The sequence below is a fragment of the Giraffa tippelskirchi genome, chromosome 7, assembly GCF_054371585.1.
Source record: "Giraffa tippelskirchi isolate mGirTip1 chromosome 7, T2T-mGirTip1v1.2.pri, whole genome shotgun sequence".
Taxonomy (NCBI): domain Eukaryota; kingdom Metazoa; phylum Chordata; class Mammalia; order Artiodactyla; family Giraffidae; genus Giraffa; species Giraffa tippelskirchi.
This window is the reverse complement of record NC_137281.1, coordinates 131,502,408-131,522,406: the sequence shown is the minus strand read 5'-3', so window position 1 is coordinate 131,522,406 and position 19,999 is coordinate 131,502,408. Positions and strand designations below refer to the sequence as shown.

General features: G+C 37.7%; 1 protein-coding gene across 48 annotated transcripts in view; it reads right to left on the bottom strand.

Moving 5' to 3' along the window:
- The window catches only part of KIAA0586 (KIAA0586 ortholog), a 196,956-nt gene that overhangs the window by 82,778 nt on the left and 94,179 nt on the right, over positions 1 to 19,999 (bottom strand). The window lies entirely within an intron of this gene.

Genomic DNA, 19,999 nt, shown 5'->3' with positions numbered 1-19,999 from the left:
AGGCAAACAGAAGCCTGACCTTGTGGCCTTAATATAAAAAAAGAAATAAAACAGCTGAATTTTAATGACTGTCAATAGGATAATACTTTACCTAATAGACTATTATCTTTATGCATCAAAAATTAGGGAAAAGGATCATGAGAGAATTTGCATTATTATTTGTATTAAATAAGAGAAACTCATGGGCCATTTCTTCCAAAGCTTAAAGTTTTCACAGATTCTCTTACTTAAAGATTTAATCATTATAAATGAAGTTTATCCACCTCACTAGAACTGACTCAAATTTGTTCCTTAGATGGGCAAACAGTGGAAACAGTGGCTGACTTTATTCTTCTGGGCTCCAAAACCACTGCAGATGGTTGGTGATTGCAGCCAGGAAATTAAAAGACGTTTACTCCTTGGAAGGAAAGTTATGACCAACCTAGACAGCATATTAAAAAGCAGAGACATTACTTTGCCAACAAAGGTTTGTTTAGTCAAGGCTATGGTTTTTCCAGTGGTCATGTATGGATGTTAGAGTCGGACTATAAAGAAAGCTGAGCGCCGAAGAATTGATGCTTTTGAACTGTGGTGTTGGAGAAGACTCTTGAGAGTCCCTTGGACTGTGAGGAGATCCAACCAGTCCATCCTAAAGGAGATCAGTCCTGGGTGTTCATTGGAAGGACTGATGTTGAAGCTGAAACTCCAATACTTTGGCCACCTGATGCGAAGAGCTGACTCATCTGAAAAGACCCTGATGCTAGGAAAGATTGAGGGTGGGAGGAGAAGGGGACGACAGAGGATGAGATGGCTGGATGGCATCATCCACTCTATGGACATGGGTTTGGGTGGACTCAGGGAGTTGGTGATCGAGAGGGAGGCCTGGCGTGCTGAAGTTCATGGGGTTGCAAAGAGTTGGATATGACTGAGCGACTGAACTGAACTGAACAGCTGAGTAATGTTCCATTGTATATATGTACCGTAATTTTCTTATCCATTCATCTGCCAACAGACACGTACACTGCTCCATGTCCTGGCTATTTTAAATAGTGTTGTCGTGAACACTGGGTACATGTGTCTTTGACAATTATGGTTTTTCTAAGGTATATGCCCAGTAGTAGTGGGATTGCTGGGTTATATGGCAGTTTTATTCTTAGTTTTTTAAGGAATCTCCATACTGTTCTCCATAGTGGCTATATTAATTTACATTCCCATCAACAGTGCAAGACGGGTCCCCACTGAGGTGGATGAACCTAGAGCCTGTTACACAGAGTGAGGGAAGTCAGAAAGAGAAAAGCAAATACTATATATTAAAGCATATATATGGAATCTAGAAAAATGGTACTGATGAACCTATTTGCAGGACAGGAATAGAAACACAGACATACAGAACAGAGTTGTGGACACAGTGTGGGGAGAGAGTGGGACAAATTTAGAGAGTAGCATTGAAAAATATACATAACCATATGTAAAATAGACAGCAGGAAGTTGCCGTTTAACACAAGGAGCTCAACCCAGTACTCTGGGATGCGGTGAGGAGGGGAAGGGAGTAGTGCTTACTATGATGTTACTATTAGATACTATTTACGTTCACTTTCCCTCTGCTTTTAAGTTTCTGAGCAAGGGGACAAAGCTTACTGCTAGGTGCTTTTCAGATTCTGGAATTCAGAGTATACAGAATCTGGTATACAAACACAGAAACAAAGGTATCAAAACTATCTCAGCGATCCCTTCCACTGAAGAACCACTTGTTTGTAGCAAGTAAATTAAGAGGCACTTTTCTCTGAAGTGGTTGCCTGAAAGCCCAGAATTCAAACTTACCTATTGTGTTATAGTAAGAAATGAGCAACACCATCCCCTTTCAGACTAAACAAAACAGGGTGGAAGCTAAGAAAAAGAACCTACTTTTTTTCTGTTCCTACTACACTGGTATGTAAGATAAAAAAATTTGGCAAGTAAATAACAACCAGACACTCTTATTAGACAGAGAGCTGAAAGCTTGTGGCTAAGAGCACAGATTCAGAGACTAAGCTACCTGAATGCAAATCACAGTGCCGACTTGCCATGAGGTCTGGGAGAAACACCACACTGTGAAGTCTCACCACTTTGTGCTTTCATCGCCTCTTCTAGCTCACAGGTTTCTTATGATCGTGAACAAGAATGATATATGTAAGTTAAATAACCTAGAGCAGTGCCCACAGAGGCCCTCAGCAAGCAGTTGTTTTATTATTATTTAGCCTATGATTATTTTCTAACTTTACTCAATTGACAAAAGAATTGCTTTCATTAAAGCAATCTTTCCAAAACATATTTTGACAGGGAGATTTTTTGTTTAAGAAAAAGATACTGATTACATATTAGAGCAGTAGAGCTATAAGGGATCTCAGAGATTATCTTATTTTTACTAATAAGGAAATTACAATTCAGAAATGTTCACTGACAAATCAATGCCACAAGTTAGTGCTGGAACTGTAACTCATAAGAAAAAGTTCTTTCCCCACCACCCAACATTTTCATACTCTTTTACTAAGATGTATCTTGGTAGATACTGAGCTATTGAGACCTGTAAGAATAATCATAAATAATCTGTTCTACTAAAAGAGATCAATCCTGGGTGTTCATTGGAAGGTCTGATGTTGAAGCTGAAACTCCAATACTTTGGCCACTTCAAGCGAAGGGTTGACTCATTGGAAAAGACCCTGATGCTGGGTAGGATTGGGGGCGGGAGGAGAAGGGGACGACAGAGGATGAGATGGTTGGATGGCATCACCGACTCGATGAACATGGGTTTGGATAGACTCCGGGAGTTGGTGATGGACAGGGAGGCCTGGTGTGCTGCAATTCATGGGGTCGCAGAGAGTCGGACACGACTGAGCGACTGAACTGAACTGAACTTTTTAAAAAAAAGTTATGAAGGAAGGAAATATATAGTATGTTCATAAGCATAGCCATTGATCTTGGAATTGGATTTGGTTTGACTCCCAGCTCTATCATTTATTAAGTGTGTAACCTTCGGCAAAATATGTAACTTCTTTGAGCCTCAGGTTCGTCAAATGTGAAATAAGACTACTATTAACATTACCTACCTAACTGGATTGATTAAAGATCTTAGCAGAGTACATGACATAAAGGAAGTACACATAAATGGTAGCTATTACATATTATCATTGTTGTTACTATACCTATAAACAAAACTCTCCTTTACCCAAACTAGGAGAGAATATTTCTACAGTGATTTCTAATGGGGAAAAAAAAGACCACTATGTCAATATCAGAGTTGACTATTGTCAGTTTTTCCTATAACAAGTAGCTGCCTCATAATTCTCACTTGCTGGTGATAGGGTTTACTGGAAGTTTGTATACTGTGCTCTGTAGGTGACAATTAAGGTAGCAAACACAACTCACACCATGGCAAACAGGATTTGAAAGCTGTTTATCAAGTTTGTTAGTTCTTACACTTCCTCACCCTGCTGTTCAAAATTGAAGAAACATAATATTCATTGGTATTCAAGTCAAAGAAAGAAGAGAAAATTTCTAAATATTTTATCTATAAATTTCTATTAACATTTCTATGGAAATTCCAAGTGGGTAGTATTGACTAAAAATTGAGTCATAAATTACCTGTGAATATAATTTATCCTTGTAGTTTCACCACAAAAGGCAAATGTGTTAACTTTATTTAAATGTTTAAAACTACCACAGAATAAAAACAAATGATCTTAGATCTAAAAATAGAATCGAAGGCTGGGAAAGTAGGGATACTCCTGAAAAAGCTTTAAATGAAGGCACACTGAGGGCACGGGGATTGTACCACCTGTACACTATACTTCTTCCAAACATTCACTGTATTTCAGCACTTTAACTTATTTTAAATGGTCTTTCAAAATCTTGTAGCTATATGGTGTCAACATGCAAGCAAGTCGTCGTATTTCAAAAAGCGGTACTTTTAAAAGGATAGGAACCTGGCTTTATGTTTTACTCCTGTATTTTAAAAAAATTTTATTTTTGGTTGAAAATTTATCTTCCACTCTATAATACTATCTTTAGTAAGAACCACTAGTATAGCAATACTTAAACCTGTAGATCATTATATTATTGTTTTAAACAAATCCTGTATGTATTTAAGAAAACCATACAGTACTATAGGACTGTTAACTGCAAAACAAGGATATAAAGATGAAAGCCTCCAAAACAGGAATTTTTTTAACCCACAAAACAAGAGTTTTTAAATGAGTGACACCCAGAATTTGAAACCAGATCTAACAAGCAGAAATCTAAAATTAGTAACAATTGGAATAGCTGGAGCTTTTATACTAGCGTGCTCACTGAGGAAAAAAAGGGGGATATTAGGAATATTACTAAATATAGAAGTTAATACTTTTCAGACAAATAAGTTACTCATTGGCTGCATCTCTAATAGGTATACAACTCTTTCCAATAACAGCATTTTCAGAAATAGTATCTTGGCAGCATAAAAGCTTATATTCAACTGACAGGAAACTGATTGTTAATTCAGAAAATAGATGACCCACCTATTCTGAATGCAGACGATGATTTATTTGAATAATGTACACTTAGTTATTAAGGTTCATTAAAAACCATTTAAGTGCTTACTGAGCAGTGTAATGACAAAGAGAGTTCCTGCCTTTTAGTGGCAGGAATGTCTAGAGGGACATTCCAGCATTAAAATCTGGTTGCAAACAGAGAGACTCGATGTTTTAGTAGACAACTTTATCTACAAGACACTTCCTGCTGCTTGAACAGCCTGTGACACAGCTACTAAAACAAATTCCTCTCAGATAATTCTTTATAAAAGCATGCCATAATGGTTTGAAAACTAGAGGAATCTTAAAAATTACAATAGGTTTGCCCCATGAAAGAAGCCATACATTCAGTGTGATTTCATTGTTTTTAAGTACGAAGCCAAGAGAACTAATCTATGCTGCTAGAAGTCAGAACAAAAAATAAAGTCAGAATGGTGGTTATCTTTTGGGGGGTGGAAGCTGTGTCTGAAAGGGAACGTGAAGGGGCTTTGGGGATGCTGGCAATATTGTTTCTTGAATACCTAAGTGTGCTCAGTTTCTGAAAGTTCTTTCAGCTGTACAGCTATGTGTACTTTTCTGTATGTATATTATACTTCCATAAAAAGTTGAAGTCGAAAAAAACTCAACAGGTTAGTTTCACCTTATTGTTTTAAACTGTTTTCCAATGAATGAAAATGCCACATAACTAACTGTACCAGGTAGCCTTTCACATCAAGTTAACATCAGCGGCAGGCCACACTGCTGACTACAAAGACAAATTCCTATTCCTTTTCTTAAAATCTTGAAACAACTGTGAGCTGAAATTACTCAGAAAGTAAAAAAAAGTGCAAGTTGCTTAGTAGTATCTGACTCTGCAACCCCACGGACTGTAGCCCACCAGGCTCCTGTGTCCATGGAATTCTCCAGGCAAGAATACTGAGTGGGCTGCCATTTCATTCAGACGCAGAAGGTAAGTTCTGGTTGTTGTCGTTGTTGTTTTCGTTTGACTCTCACAAGTCTAGTTTGACTTATTACTTAGGACACCTGATGCTGCAACATTGAGCCACTCAATTTAATTGAAAGCTCAAACTAATCTCATTTTAACTAATCTTGAAAGCACTTCTAAAATATCAATACATTTTGTAAAAGCCACTTATTTCCTTATTTTGACTACAAAAAAAGTTTGCTCTCTCAGCTTATATCTATAAAGCAATGACATCATAATGACATTTAAACTCAACTACAACTCTTAATCAACAGTAACTCCTATAAGTTTAATCACACGAGGCCACAGATTGTTTAGAAAGTCACTATTATCACATCCTTATAAACAACGTTTGATAGCAAACAAAGCTGAAAGCAAAGTAGGTCCCTAATATTTACTTAACAGTTTGAATCTGAGTGTTTTTATAATTTACACACAGAAAATTCATTTTCTGGTATGGAAATTTTTTCTAATGAAAATTTCTCTCAAACTATGGCCTGTGACTATCACTAAAAATACAGTGTATTATTTGTATAGCCTTTACAGTGGATTTTGCCATATCTAGTCACTCCTAACTAAATTTGGAAACAAAAATTAAATGTGACACAGTGACCAGTTCACTTCCCCCAAGGCCAGACCTGGTAACTTGAAAAAAAGAGTGAAAGAATGAAAAATGAGCTTTCAAATACAGGAAGCCACTAGAAAATAAGAACAACACCATTTCATATCCTAAAATTAGAGCTTTAAAGATTTTCTGTTGACTAGTAAGTTTCAGGGATAGGGGGAAGGGAGGAAAGGGGGATTTCTGCTCACTGTACACACGACACCAATGGGAATAAGGGCCAGTCCAAGTTCTATGTTACCATTACTCTGGGTAATAGTTCCAAGCTGTGAGGCGCAGATGTATGGGCCCTGCCAGCAAGGCCATGGCAGCAGTGCTTTGATAGTGTGGGGCCCTGAAGTGTCAGGATACAGAGAAGACAGCAGTTGTTGGCTGTGAAAACAGTCTGATACAAACCAGATGGGAACTTACTACATGGGCAACACAAAGGAAAACAATTGGTTCATTCAACAAAGTCAGGCCCCTTCCCCAGAGAATTCACAGAAGACAATAACAGTCACCCAGAGTTGATGCAAACAAGAAACAGCCATGTGGTTACAGTTTAAAGAATTGTTTTTCCTCAGACTAAACAAAGTTTTGCTTTCTAATTCTTATATTCATTAATTGCAGTTTGGTGTACAGGCCTTTCTGTCAAAGACAAATATTTCATTTATACAATAAATACTTTTGTGACACTGAGAGAAATATATGAGGACACAGAAACTAATTTTGTGCTGCTTCCTGTAAAGTGCTATGAACATAGGTTAAGCTATTTCAAGAAATTGGTAAATTTAGAAAATGATTGATTATGCTGACACAGCAATTAGAAAATATCCAACATAATATTTCCATGACTTCCTAAGTCTGATTTGTTTTAATGTAGGAAGAAAAACATGAAGGCAATAATCATAGGCTCCTGGAACTACATTTCTACCTAAATGATTTTTTCTGACTTTATTAGATGAGACAGTATTATTGCAATTATATTCACAGCAAAAAAGTGCCAGAGTTCTCTACAGACTTACTGCGTGAGTGTCATCACACTAACAAGTATCTGTTCATCTTTCTTTTTTCGGTACCTGTCCATCTTAAGTTGACAATATAATAAAGATTAACAATTCAATTTTAAGATAACTTTCACCAATAAAATTTCACTTTAAAACTCTATAGGCATATATTCCACAATAGTCATCTGTTCTGCTATTTTGAAAGATAGTAAATAGCATTCTAGCTTAAAATAATTCATAGGTAACTGCATATTTTCCATTGGAAATTCCAGCACAACTTGGGCCTCTGTATTTGCTACAAATTTAAAAACACATCCAAGAAAGCCTTATATGTGTAATTACTATTCTTAGGTGATAAACAAGTAGCCCATCAAAGAAACTGAAAGTAACAGCACTCTTCACGCAATTATTTGAACATATTTTATAATATAAAATATATATAAAATAAAAAATAGTATAAAACAGTAAATCTATTTTGTATCTTTATAATAAAAAGTGGTTTCTTAGAAGATATGAATCTGTGGAATTGTGAAAATTACTGTGATACTTGAGACACAACCCAGGTTTCCCAATTTGCATTTGATGCACTATCTTGATTATTATTTTTTTAATGCTTCTCACCCCTAAAAACTGAGGCCAAACATTTAATGACATCTTTCCTGTTGCATTAGATCTTTCATCCTTTGCAAGGCATTTCTGAAGTTACCCAGAGAAACAGAAGTGGAGTAACAGCCTGATGTGTAGACTAAATGCAGTCATCAGCATTTTCAGCCACGGGCATCCCCCTGCCCCGGCCCCTCCACTCTGCTGTTCATTCACACACATTGTTTTCCAGTCTAAATTACTGGCAACAGTACTAAATGATGGTTTTGACTAAATTTAATCATCAAATCCAAAAATCAAGTTGTGCTTATAAGCTGAATTCCCATGTAATAAGAAGGAAAGGAAAACATGAAAAAATTGGTCTTATACAAAAGGAATTAAGAATACATGTATCAATTCTGCTAAAGTTTTTCTAAACACATGGAATCAACTCTAATAAAACGATTAACAAAGGTAGTTTGTCTGGGATTTATTAGTAAATGTATTTCTTAGATCTTGGATTAACCCATGAAGAAAAAGGAGTTGGTGTCATTTTTATTATTAGGTATACTGATATAAATTTCTTCAGACATTGCCTATTTTTACTTTTATGGGTATACATATACACACATACATATATGTATGAAAAAAACAAGCAACTGCATTAACTATTTTTATCTGATAAACAGATCTTGAAATGATTTCTAAGAACAAGGGCCAGATCAGGCAGAATTTTTTAGGATATGATGTGGAGTCTGGACTCTAGGCTGGTGCAAAAAGAAGTCTTTGGAGGGGTCTGAGCAAGGAGTCAAGTGATCTGATTAATATTTTAAACAGCGACTCTTGCTCTGGGTGGATAAAACAGGGGAGCAAAATGAATATAGGAAGACAAATTGAGAAATTTCTCAGGATAATATTAAAGTTGAGGAATATTATGATTTAAAAAATCAACTACAGAAAGTAGAAAACTCAGCTTGACACCAAGCTGCTGAAAAAAACTTTGGTTAGCTTTATTAGAACACCCAAAACTTCAGTATTAAACAACAGTTTTTAACAACTTCTGTGAACACTGAGACAATCAACAGTAGTGAGGTTATTTAACCTCTCTGAAACCTCAGTTTTCTGATCTGTATAACAACACTAATAAAAACATTTTACATATTCACTAGTTTACTGTGAGAATCAAAACTACAACACACGAGAGTTTTTTGTCAGCTATAAAGCACCTCTCCTTTCTCTATCTTTAAATCTTGAAGATGTCCAAGACTTTATAGTTTCACCACTGTCGGTTTGGGGGAAGAAACAAATCTATCGTATTTGGCAGTGACTGTGTTCTATTCTAGTGCAACTCTAGACAGGATATATTGACTAGAGTGTGATCAAACTAGTAAAGAACTTGGAAACAAAATGAGAAATAGTAAAAGGAACATGGGCCTTCCCAAGTGGCACTAGTAATGAAAAATCACCTGCCAACGCAGGAGATGCAAGAGATGCGGGTTCGATCCCTGAGTGGGAAGATCCCCTGGAGCAGGGAATGGCAACCCACTCCTGTGTTCTTGCCTGGGAAGTTCCAGTGACAAAGGAGCCTGGCAGGCTACAGTCCATGCAGCCACAAAGAGTCGTAGGCGACTGAGAGACCGAACACAAAAGGAACACAGCAGGTAGATTTTGGATTATAATTGTTATCAAATATTTGAAAGATTGTTCCATTGAAAGACTTGTTTCTAACACCCAATAGGACAGAACTAGAACCAATAAGTGAGAAGTTATAAGAGGTAAATGTTAACTCAGTAATAATACTTAGTGCTTTCCATCAATAAAATGCACAACAAACAAGAGTGCTTCCTGGTACTGTGAGATAACCACTTACTGGGTCTAATGTCCCATTTGCTGGCTCCCTCTCCTTTCTCTATTTTTAAATCTTGATGATGTCCAAGATTTTAATCCAGGGATGCGCCCGTTCCCTTTCCGTACTTAATCCTTGGGTGATATCATCCATATCCACAACTTTAAATAGCATCCATACTGTCAACTCTCAGCTTTTTATCTCCAGCCCCAACCTCTTCACTGAGTTCTAATAACAAACTGCCTATCACTTGGAGTTTTGTCAGGCTTCTCAAAATCGATGTGCCCTACACAGAATGGCTGATTTTCACCTCAATCTTCCTAACTTTAATAAGCAGCACTATCATTTAACCAGTAATTTTCAGACCAGAAATTTAGGAGTAACTAATCTTTGACACAGATAATCACGATGGTGTGATCACTCACCTAGAGCCAGACATCCTGGAATGTGAAGTCAAGTGGGCCTTAGAAAGCATCACTACGAACAAAGCTAGTGGAGGTGATGGAATTCCAGTTGAGCTATTTCAAATCCTCAAAGGTGATGCTGTGGAAGTGCTGCACTCGATATGCCAGCAAATTTGGAAAACTCAGCAGTGGCCACAGGACTGGAAGAGGTCAGTCTTCGTTCCAATCCCAAAGAAAGGCAATGCCAAAGAATGCTGAAACTACCGCACAATTGCACTCATCTCACATGCTAGTAAAGTAATGCTCAAAATTCTCCAAGCCAGGCTTCAGCAATATGTGAACCGTGAACTTCCAGATGTTCAAGCTGGTTTTAGAAAAGGCAGAGGAACCAGAGATCAAATTGCCAACATCCGCTGGATCATCGAAAAAGCAAGAGAGTTCCAGAAAAACATCTATTTCTGCTTTATTGACTATGCCAAAGCCTTTGACTGTGTGGATCACAATAAACTGTGGAAAATTCTGAAAGAGATGGGAATACCAGACCATCTGACCTGTCTCTTGAGAAACCTGTATGCAGGTCAGGAAGCAACAGTTAGAACTGGACATGGAACAACAGACTGGTTCCAAATAGGAAAAGGAGTACGTCAAGGCTGTATATTGTCACCCTGCTTTATTTAACTTATATGCAGAGTACATCATGAGAAACGCTGGGCTGGAAGAAACACAAGCTGGAATCAAGATTGCCGGGAGAAATATCAATAACCTCAGATATGCGGATGACACCACCCTTATGGCAGAAAGTGAAGAAGAACTAAAGAGCCTCTTGATGAAGGTGAAGGAGGAGAGTGAAAAAGTTGGCTTAAAGCTCAACGTTCAGAAAACTAAGATCATGGCATCTGGTCCCATCATTCCATGGGAAATAGATGGGGAAACAGTGGAAACAGTGTCAGACTTTACGTTTTTGGGCTCCAGAATCACTGCTGATGGTGACTGCAGCCATGAAATTAAAAGACGCTTACTACTTGGAAGGAAGGTTATGGCCAACCTAGATAGCATGTTTAAAAGCAGAGACATTACTTTGCCAACAAAAGTCCGTCTAGTCAAGGCTATGGTTTTTCCAGTGGTCATGTATGGATGTGAGAGTTGGACGGTGAAGAAAGCTGAGCGCCGCAGAATTGATGCTTTTGAACTGTGGTGTTGGAGAAGACTCTTGAGAGTTTCTTGGACTGCAAGGAGATCCAATCAATCCATCCTAAAAGAGATCAATCCTGGGTGTTCATTGGAAGGTCTGATGTTGAAGCTGAAGCTCCAATACTTTGGCCACCTCATGCGAAGGGTTGACTCATTGGAAAAGACCCTAATGCTGGGTAGGATTGGGGGCGGGAGGAGAAGGGGACGACAGAGGATGAGATGGTTGGATGGCATCACTGACTCGATGAACATGGGTTTGGGTAAACTCCGGGAGTTGGTGATGGACAGAGAGGCCTGGCGTGCTGCAATTCATGGGGTTGCAGAGAGTCGGACACGACTGAGCGACTGAACTGAACTGAACTGAATCTTTGACTCTGCTTTCAATTGCACTCTACATCTAATTTGCCTTAGTAAGTAATTTTTGAAATCAAGTTATTCTTCAGCTCTATTAGGTATATGCCATAAATACATAGCCTTAACCTGACCACCATGACACCTCCACCAGGGTCCAAGCCACCATCACCTCTCATTTGGAATATTGGGACAGTCACACACTTCCAATTAGTCTATTTCTACCATTGTCTCCCTAAGGTCTGTTCTCCATCTAGATGCTGGAGGAAACTTTTAACAATGTAAATTAAAGTCTGTCATTTCCTAGCTCAAACCCTCCATAGGATTCTCATCATTTGTTGTTGTTGTTCAGTTGCCAAGTTGTGTGCAACTCTTGCAACCCCATGGACTGCACTATGCCAAGCCTCCCAGTCCCTCACCATCTCCTGGAGTTTGCCCAAGTTTGTGTCAACTGAATCAGTGATGCCATCCAACCATCTCATCCTCTGTTGCCCTCTTCTCCTTCTGCCTTCAATCTTTCCCAGCATCAGGGTCTTTTTCAATGAGCCAGCTCTTTGCATCAGGTGGCCAAAGCACTGGATCTTCAGCTTCAGCATCAGTCCTTCCAATGAGGATTCAGGGTTGATTTCTTTTAGGACTAATTGGTTTGATCTCCTCACTGTCTAAGGGACTCTCAAGAGTCTTTCTCTAGCACCACAGTTCAAAAGCATCAATTCTTTGGCGCTCTGCCTTCTTTATGGTCCTCCAATTTATCTTTATTCTCATCGTACTAGACTGAAATCCAAATTCCTTCTCAGAGTCTGCCGAGCTCGACCTGATCTGCAGCCTACATCTCCTGTCTTGGTTCCTACCACAGCTCCCTTGCACACTCCCCTCCAACCACAACGGCCTTCTTGTTGTTCCTTGGGCAAGTTCATTCCCACCTTAACACCTTCATTTTCCCTACTCTTTCTACATGGAATATTCTTCCCCAAATGTTTGCAACATTTCTCCCTCCCTTCATTCTATGTGGAAATGCCATTCCTTCAAAAAGGGCTCCCCTAACCAAAGGATCTAAAGAAGCAAAGCCACTTACCCTGCTTCCTTCACTATCCATCACTCTGCTTTATTCCTTCTTAATTGAAACTAACAGAAATACAAATTGACAGACATTATTTTTAAAATAAAGAATATCTTTCAAAAATGTTTTGCTTTTTATTTGGAAAGAATTTTGATCTTGGGGAAAAGTTATAAGAATAATATAAAGAATACCTATATCTCACTTGCCCAGATCCACAGTGGTTAACTTTCCCCGGTGTTTAGGTTGGTATGGTGTTTCCCTATGACGATATGCAGGTTAGGTCTCAGCTATCCCAACCGGAGGCACACAGTATTCATCTGCCCCCTCTGTGGTTGCACTAATTTTTATCATCCCATCAGGGTACTATCCTACGTTTCCCTTTATGTGAGGAGACACTTTAAGACCATGCAAATATCCTGCCCCTCATTAAAATTTCCTGTACATTTAGCATTCATTCATGACCTCTGCCCCATCTAATCTCTACTAGGATGCTTGCAAAATGCTGACTTTGCAGCAGTACTAGTCACTCTGCACTTGCCTGTTGACTCCTAGGATTCTTCTAAAAACCCTTTATGTTTTTCACAGCACTTAACATCATCTGAAATTGCTGTAAATTAATTTACTTTTTTCTATTATGTATACAAGGATGTAAGCTCTGTGAAAGCAAGGATTTCACCTGTTACGTTTACCACACTCCTCCAAGGTTTGGAACAATACCTGGCCCATAGCAACTACTCAAGAATGAATAGAAGAAGAAAGAAAACTGTTAACAAGGCCCCTGCACCAGATGGGAGAATAGGACTACCTAATACATTTGATCCAATAAACACTTACTGGAAACCTACCATTTATGGTGCTGTGCTAGAGAGCAGGTGGTGCAGAGATGAATGAAACAAGGCCATTGTCTCTAAGAAATTTACTTTCCAGAGAAAGAGAGAGGCTATAAGGAAATAATCCTACAAGGTATGATGCAAGGGCTAAAAGTGAAATATATACCAAGTAGCTAGGCCCTTCAGGGACACAGAGTAGACCAAAAATGTTTGTTTCTAGGATGGAAAGGTGGTGAAAGAGGGCAGGGGAGGGAACAGTTCCAAGTAAAGACACTGAGAAAGGCACGTGAAGGGAAATGTAGGAGATACTGGTAAGTATAGTAGGATGAAGGTTGAGAAGAAATAGAATCATGAAGTATTTGTGGCTACAACTGACCTGAAGAATCATCGAGCCCCCCTTTGTTCTGTACGTAAGAGTGAATGATCCTTCTTGTTCCCCATTCATTCCCTTGCCCCCCTGCTCCCTCCCCTCCTACTCTTTCCTTTCCCCTCTACTCTCTCAAAGTGAGATCTTTTCCCTTCTTCCTATGCCTTCCCTGGCTTTCTCTGCACTTTCCCTTTTCATCTCTCAGGATTATATCTTTCTCCCTCTCCCTTTGTCAAGAGTAGAAACGAGATGGGAATCAAAGTTGCAGGTGAAAGAGTTACCTTCAAGGAGGTAAAAAGCACAATTATTTCTTGAACCCAAAAGGGAAAAAAAATGAAAAGATTAATGTAGAGTCGTAAGAAGTTGGAGCTAGAGTAGCAATAAACGAAAGCAGAATTTTGGAAATACATTTGAAAGAGTAGAATTTGAAAAAGCAAAAGCATATATTAAAAGAGAACTGAGGGGATAACATTGGGATTAAGGGTTTGGGGAGAAGGGCTAGAATAGATGTTATTTTGGAGCCAAAATCCATATGAAATTAATAAAAGTATTACTGGGGAATAACCAAACTTCCATTCAAGCCCCACAGCACAGTTTGCTAACGAGTTATAATTTTACAAACTGCATCAACACCATTAGAATTTCATGACCAGGAACAAAAATCAGAGAACGGGGATTAACAGAGATCAAAGAGACACAAAGGTCTTGGATGGTTATAAGACAGTATTTACATGAGTTAACCATATAGATCAGGCAAAATACAGGGCCTGAGGAATAGCCAGTCAAGAGAAACAGGACTGAGTAAATGGAGGTTGCAGTACAGGTGGGAGAAAGAATACATGACTGAAGTGGCTCCACTAACTGATACACTAACTGCCTCACGACATATGCCTCCTGTCCCATTACCTAACCAGGCCAGGTTATTTAGGGGAAGAAAGACAAAAGTATTAAGTTCTGTAATAAATAAGACAACTATCCCTATACTCCAAGGATCACTTATTATTCCCCGGCAATTTCTCCCACAAACTGAAGTTTCTAAGGAGAAAAGAAAATCTAGAGAAGATGAAAGGCAATAAAAAGCCATCTCAGAAAACTTAGTTCCAGCTGATTAGTACTCAATTGCTCCTGAACGACATCATAGAAGTCCAAAAGTCTTCCCTTTTATTCCTTAATGGAGTTGACTTTATGTCGGAAAGGGAAATGAGGGAGGCAGTAAGTTGAACTCCCCCTAGACCAGCAATGATAACTCTGTTTAAAGATAATTCCCTTAAAATTTCTTCTTCAAAAACACTGTTCAAAATCAGTAAGACTTGCCTAGAAAACTTCATAGTCCTAAGTGCCTAAATTTTAATCTGTCACTCCCATCTCCAAACAGTATCTATGATCTCATTTGTGCTTCTAAATCACTACAGGTCTGCTTTGGTAGAATACATCTTTGAACTCTGCCATAGGCCTGCATTACATGTTTACGTATGAATTACATGGTTAAAAATATGGCCTTTACTTCACCAATGTTGTTTTTTATAGCAAAAAACAATCTTGGGAGAGTTTTCCCACTTAAAATTTTTTTTTCATGATTCTGTAATAAAGCTAGCAGTAGTAAGCATACCTGGATGATGTTAGATCTTTCTTTAGAATAGGCATAGTGGAAAGGCTGAGCCCAAAGGCAAAAACTGAGGGCATGTTACATAAATAAAACCTTATTCTATATAACATCAATAATAATAGTGTTAATAGTGGTAAAAAGCAAAAGTACTATGGAGAAGAAACATTAAAGTATTAATTTAATGAAACAAAATATGTAAGTACAATAAAAAGGAGAAAAATGTTTCTCAAGAATATATGAGGAAGGTTTCCAGGATGGACAATGAAATTATGGTGCCTTTTGCCATTTGAGTTACAGGTTTTTTTGCCATGAAATTTAACCATTTTAATACTTTTATGCATGCCCAACACAGCCCCCAATTTTAACCCTTACTTTTAATCAGGATGCCACAGCTCATGAATGATTACTAAGCTCTTGCATTATCAGTTTCCCTCAGATTTAAAAATGAGAGAATTGCTGACAATGCAATTCACTACAACACTCATTTGTCCATAGATAAGATTATCAACTGGAAATCACCCTGGTTAATAAACTTCACTATATTTAGTTGTCCGACATGCAGATCAATAAAAAAATTTTGTAAAACAATCCTAGGTTTAGTAAATAGAAATTATCTTAAATACATTCACTGAAGAATAAAAAAAATTGTTGTAAGTCAGTTTATCTCCTTAACACTATATAGAACTTGAATCATCTCTAGCATTTCTCACCAACGTCCTTAAAGTTCTGGACCAAAGCAGATTCAATACCTATCTGTTAAAGAAGAGCTGATTACAACATGAGTATTCAACCAGAAGAGGCGTTCTGGAGACAGTCATGCCAATGATAACTAATAATTTCATAGCTTTTAATATGTGTCAGTCCTGTTCTATGTGCACTACATGTCTTCAACCAAGCTATCAACCTTCTGGAATAGATACTACATTACAGATGAGAAAAGCACAGAAAGGTTAAGTATTTTGCCCAAAGTCACCAGCTAGTAAATAGCCAGCAGGGTTAGAATTTGAATTCAGGAAGTCTGAGTCCAGAGTATAAGCTCTATGCTATAGTGCTTCTAATTCTACAGTAGAACAGACATCAGCATGAACATCTAGAGTCATTAGGCAATATTTCACAAAGGGCGGTCCTCTTTCCTCATCAGCATCACCAGGGGTACTGGTTTAGCATTCAGATTGCCAGGCCTAGACTCAGTCTCAGGGTTAAGCTGGGAATCTTCATTTTAAATTAGAAATGCAGGAGATTAAGTCAAAATTTGGAAGACACTGTATTAAAGACTAAAACTATCAAGTGATAGTACATCCTGTAAGTATAAAAATATTATTTCTCTGTTCTAATTAACTCTGAATTAAAATAATCCAGTTTCTCTTTTATTTAGGGTTCAGCTGGCTTAGTAGAGGGCTTCCCTTGTGGCTCAGCTGGTAAAGAATCTGCCCACAATGCGGAAGACCTGGGTTCGATCCCTGGGTCGGGAAGATCCCCTGGAGAAGGGAAAGGCTACCCACTCCAGTATTCTGGTCTGGAGAATTCCATGTAGTTGCAAACAGTAGGACACAACTGAGAGACTTTCACTATCACTGGCTTAGTAGAATAATCCACTGCTACCCACTGACTGAAATAGTCTAATTTGTATTTTATTTACATAAAACTAAAATCACAAAAAAATTTGAATGATTATTCTGTTGATTGGAAGAAAAGCATCTGTAATACACTAACTTGTCAATGTAGTTAGTGTTACTTGGAAGAGGGCAGTGTAGTATAATAGAAATACTACTATATCTGGAGTAAGAAGATCAGATGCTTTCACTAATCAGAATTATAACCTTTGGTTCTTGGTAGCAGAGGGATCGGAGAAGGCAATGGCACCCCACTCCAGTACTCTTGCCTGGAAAATCCCATGGACGGAGGAGCCTGGTAGGCTATAGTCCATGGGGTCGCTAAGAGTCGGACACGACTGAGCGACTTCACTTTCACTTTACCCTCTCATGCACTGGAGAAGGAAATGGCAACCCACTCCAGTGTTCTTGCCTGGAGAATCCCAGGGACGGTGGAGCCTGGTGGGCTGCCGTCTATGGGGTCGCACAGAGTCGGACACGACTGAAGTGACTTAGCAGCAGCAGCAGCAGAGGGATCATTCCCAGTTCAACAGGACCAAAGGTCATTCATCTGACTAGCGGGAGCATGCGATCTTCTTACTCGTAGTTCAGCATTACACTGATATTAAAATACAAGGATATTATCAAATCTACACTTACCTCTGATTATTTTGGAAGGTTAAATTTTATTTAATGGCTGCTAAATAAAAAGGCTACCAAGTTTAGTGAATAATTTAAATTATGTTTTATATAAATTTGATTTCTATAAACAACAGCACAAAAACCTTAAAATCACGTTTCAGGAAATCTGGCTAAGAGCACTGAAAGAGTTGCAGAGGTTTCTGGAATACTGGCAAGTCTTCAAAACAACCCTGGTATATGTTTTTGGTGAGACAGGTTTAATATCAAAGACTTGAGAAATACCTCTGTGCTTCATACATAATGTATCATTAATTCTGTAACAATAAGAAAAGTAAATAATTTCAAAAAGAAAAGTAACTAATTAAAATACTCCGACATAGAAAGTGAAATTACTTTAGCAACACGTGAAAATGTTATGGAAACCCTTGAATAATTTTCAGTGTCTTTTCCAATAGATTTTCTCTATTAATCTTCTTAGCCTTAGTTATGCACATTTCTCTCTCAGATTACATATATATATATATATAACATATATACACACATATATTTCAACTTTTAAATCAAAAATGTAAATTCTATCTGGTAGGAACAAACAGTTGAAATAATCATCTATGCTAAAAATCCATTAACGTGCCAGAAGAGTGTCTTCTCTCATATGGCTTATGTCCCCACCTGCATCCAAACATTCTCACATAAAATGTAAGAAATGTATATACATAAAGACAATCAGCAACGTGACCTAACACACTTGCTGCTATGTGTTTATTTTTTCAGCACTGTAAGAAAAAAGTGACAATTTGACAGTATGATTACATAAAGATGTTTGTCTTTTTATATTTAATAGTATTCTAACAAATTATTTCTGAGACACAATGTTTTAAAGAAATTATTTTTCTCAAACAACCTCTTTGTTTTTCTTATCCTTTGAGAGAAGATGCTTTTGTCTTATTCCTTTCTCTAGCTCCAAAGCACCTTCACAGTCCTTTATACAAAAAGGATGCTAAAAAATAATGACCTAAGAATGAATACACAATGGAACATTATTGCGCTATAAAGAGGAATGAAGTAATGACATTCTCTATAACGTGAATGAACCTTCTAAACATGTTAAAGAGGACAGACACAAAACCCACATATTGTATATTCCATTTATGTAAAATGAGCAGAATAGGTAAATCCATAGAGATAGAAAGTAAACTAGTAGTTGCCAGGAACTGGGGGGAGGGGAGAGTAGAGAATGAATACTACTGGGTATGGGATTTCTTTTAGCGCAAAGAACATTTTCTGAAATTTCTATAACTTTTTAAAAATATTAAAAATGACTGAACTGTATATTACAAAAGGTAAAATTTTACAATTATCTCAATTTTAAAAATAAAGAATGAGTGAAGGAATGCTCACACTATTTCTATTTCATTTAGAGTTCAAAAATACTGCCCATTGACTAACATGTAACCCAATTTAACTTTCTCTACTTTGGGCATATTCTTGGTTGCCTGTTCTCCTTACTTAATACATCCTCCAAGAACGAAAAACCTTAGTACATAAAAGAAATCACAAAATCTTTTAGAAAAGTAAAAATGACATAAGGTTATTATACTATGGCTGTTTGTACCATGTGTACATTGAAAAGTATCAACTGAAAATGATTATAAGGAACTATTCTCATTTTCTTCTTTTTTTTCTTTCCTTCTCTTCTTCCTTCTATCTTTTTACTAAATAACAGAATTAAATGTTGTTTGGGGTCAAAAGCAAAATGGACTGAATCATCAAATTCAATTCAATGAACACAATGATCACTGACCGTATTTAAGCACAGTGCTATGCTGGGAAACAAGGTCTATTAAATAAATAGAAAAGCCTATCTTAACAAATAAACTACAAAACTATCCTATATATCACTTTCTCTGAAACTTTAATCAGTCTGGAGAATACAGAGTTGGTAAAGGCAGCTCTTGCCATAAACTATTAAGTTGTACAATAAATATTTATTAAGTGTTTACTCAATAAAACGGTATAAAACAAGGAAAAGGACATCAATTTTGCCCTCAAGTAGATACGGGCTTGAATTCTAGACCTTCATTTTCTAAACTCTGTGCTTTGTGAAAGTTAGTTAACCTTCATGAACCTTATCATTTCTCATATAAATGGGAATAATTACTAACTGTGTGGCATGGCATTATGAGGAATAAATGAGACAACAAAAAGTGTCTAATAAAGCTTCAGTAAATGGAAACTATTGTTAGGATTATGTTCAGGGCTTCCCTAGTGCTTGAGTGGTGAAGAAGCCTACCAATGCAGGAGACGTGGGTTTGATCCTTGATCCAGGAAAATCCCACACGCCACCAAGCAACTAAGCACATGCACCACATTACTGAGCCTGTGCTCTAGAGCCCGGGAGCTGCAGCTACTGAAGCCTGCATGCCCTGGAGC